The sequence below is a fragment of the Terrapene carolina genome, unplaced genomic scaffold (assembly GCF_002925995.2).
Source record: "Terrapene carolina triunguis isolate 2854851 unplaced genomic scaffold, T_m_triunguis-2.0 Scaffold189, whole genome shotgun sequence".
In the NCBI taxonomy this organism is placed as follows: domain Eukaryota; kingdom Metazoa; phylum Chordata; order Testudines; family Emydidae; genus Terrapene; species Terrapene triunguis.
Genome location: NW_020664540.1, coordinates 2,480,496 through 2,483,470, shown reverse-complemented (window position 1 = coordinate 2,483,470; position 2,975 = coordinate 2,480,496).

Below are 2,975 nucleotides of genomic sequence, written 5' to 3'. Positions count from 1 at the left end.
TCCCGTACAAAATTTGTTTTTCCATTTTACCTGGGCTTGTTTAAACCTGCCTAAGGAGGCCAGCCCCACAGTTTGAGAAACACTGCTAGAGGGCCACCGTTCCCTGACTGCCAGCTATATTAAACCCCATTATGTCATAATTAACCTTGCCTAATCTGTTCTGAGTAAGAGATGGTATGATTTTTACCTATTGCTCTAAACTGTCCCGGAGCAGCACATGTGTGTTATTTTTGCCTATCCACATTCAGATATCATCAATTTCCCCTGGATGTTGTTCCACCAAAACAACACAGGGGTGAAATCCTGGCCCCATTGAAATCAATGTCAAAACTCTAATTGACTTCAATGGGGCCAGGATTTCACCCCCAGCAATTGCACATGTGCACCTAGTGTGCTTGCTATAAAACAGTGGCAACTTTTTAAGCAAGCAGAGTGCCACAGAGGTAGGTGTGTGTTTGGTTTGGTTTTAAAAACCACAGGCAGATCTCCATTCCCATTAAAGATTTAGAAATGGTAACATTTCATTTTAAATAAAAGCCTCTTCTTTTTGTTTTGTTTAGTTGTATATGAACAAAGGAGGGTGGTGGGAGAGATGCGGGAATAACCTTAGAATTTAAATATGACAGAAAGAATTGTCTTGAAATTAAAATGATGTCTTAGAAACTGAAATTTTGCCAGATTTTCACTCAGAGAATTCTGCAGCTAAATTCTAAGGCTACAGGGTCTGATCCAAAGCCTGACAAGGTCAATGAAACACATTTTGTTTTCAATGGGCTTTGTATCAGGTCCCCAGTCCTGCAGTCTTAACTCAAGCAAAACTCCCACTGAAGTCATTTGCCTGAGTTGTGACTAAAGTTGTATTGGGCCCTAAATTTCTAAAATAACAGTATATATTGAAAATAACATCACATGAAGTACAGCAGTATAAAGGTGACGCGACAGTCCAAAACAACGTTAAGATTGCTAAAGAACCAACAGGCGGACTGGCAGATCTCTAACACCAACGTGCATATAAAGATCAGACTTCTGAAGATAGAACCTCCATAGGCAGTACATTCATTTAAATTTTTTTAATCAGGTAATGGTTGTGAGACAGAGAGAGACAGAACATGGATCTGAGTTAAGAGAGAACAGAAAGACAACAGAAACCCTTTCGTTTCTGCATGTACCCCAATTGTTCCTTATCAAACACTTAGCCACATTTTGGTTCTTACAACACACGGTACAATAACATTTTAAAAATATTTCCATTGGTATTACTCTGTGTCAGTCTCATTTTCACTGGGCATTATCAATAACGATATATTAGAATATATGAATATCTGGCATGTACAGAGGGGGAAATAGAGGCAAATAAGCTGGTCTTGCAGCCTATTCGATGTGTGCGCTCTTCTTTCTGCAATTAAAGCTGGTCCATTTGCCAATACTTTCACTCTGCATGTGCCAGGTATCCTCTCTCCCAGCCACCCAGCACCTGTCAGTAACGCGCATCGCGCCGCTAGGTAACAGTCCAGGCAATCTGTGAAAGAGCTGCCAAGTGAACCATGGTCCCTGTGCAGCACAATCCCACCCTGAAGTGCCCCGGCTCCGGTTGGGTGTCGGTGTCCAGCCCGGCTTCTCGGGCTCCGACTCCAGCAGGTCACTGCTCAGTTGAGAGCTGGGCACGGGCAGCCCTTTCTCACCGATCCAGTTCGAGCCGCGATCTCTTTTCCTGCGCCCTAGGGCCCCCCACCCCGGCCTGGCCCGTCCCGGGCGCGGCTCCCCTCCCACCTGGGCCGCCGAGGGCTCCGCCGTCCGCTGCTCTCTCTCCTCCTCGCCGGATGCCCGGGCCTTCCTGGTCAAGTGGTCCTAAACATTTCACAATTATGCTAGAGAACTGTTGAACTGTTAAGAACCACTGCACCAAGGAGGCCGCCCGCCGCCCGCCGGGGCTTGCACTGGCTCCGCCGCAGAGACCTACCTGCGAGACAAAACAAACAAGAGAGAGACCCCCGCGCCGCCCCGGCCTGGCCTCCCCACGCAGCTGCCCACTTACTGGTGCCACGGGCCTGGGAGGATCCCTCCTCCCACCCCCCCTTTGCACTGGGGTTTCCCAGCTTGGCTGCAACCAACTGAGCCTTTTGCAGCCCCTAGAGCTTGTGCAGGAGGCAGCGCGGCGATCCCAGCTGTCCCCACGCGCCGGGCTGCCTTGAGGTAGCCGGGCAGCCCCTCTGTTCTCGCAGCGCCTGTTGCCTCTGCTCCTCGGGCTGGCTTGGCTCTTCCTCCGTCGCCCATTGCACTCCCCAGGCTCCGTTCTCTGCTCAGGCTCTCTGAGCTGGCCCCTTATATACTTGCCCAACTCCCTGCCGTCCCCTGCAGCAGCAGGCAGGAATGCAGCCCTCGCCCCTGACATGACCAGTTTTTCCAGGCTGCCTTTGCACTGACAGGGTGGTTTTGTTTCAAACGCTCATCAGGGGCAGTAAAACGTCAGCAGGTAAAAGACAAACCTGTTCCAAGAGGCGCGTTTCCTCCCCCCGCCCTGCACCGGGGGGAAACCGCTCAACAGGTTTCACAGAAGCTGGAGGTAGCTCAGAAAGGTGAGTAAGAAACTCCACCCAGCAGCCGCCTGACACAAACACTCCCACTGGCTGGCAGCCTCCCCAGGCAGCTTCCTTTGCTTTCCTGGCCTGACAACAGGCTTTTCTTTAATGTTCTCGGAGGATTTTCTAATGCCCCAGTAAAACTCCTGCCATCTATAAACACCTTCTTGTGTCTCTGCATCTATTTACACATCAGCTGAAAACACCTCTTTAACTGTAGGGACCTACAGTAACTAGGCTACCTAGAATCAGAGGGGTAGCCCTGTTAGTCTGGATCTGTAAAAAGCAACAGAGAGTCCTGTGGCACCTTTAAGACTAACAGATGTATTGGAGCATAAGCTTTCGTGGGTGAATACCCACTTCGTCAGATGCATGCATCTGACGAAGTGGGTATTC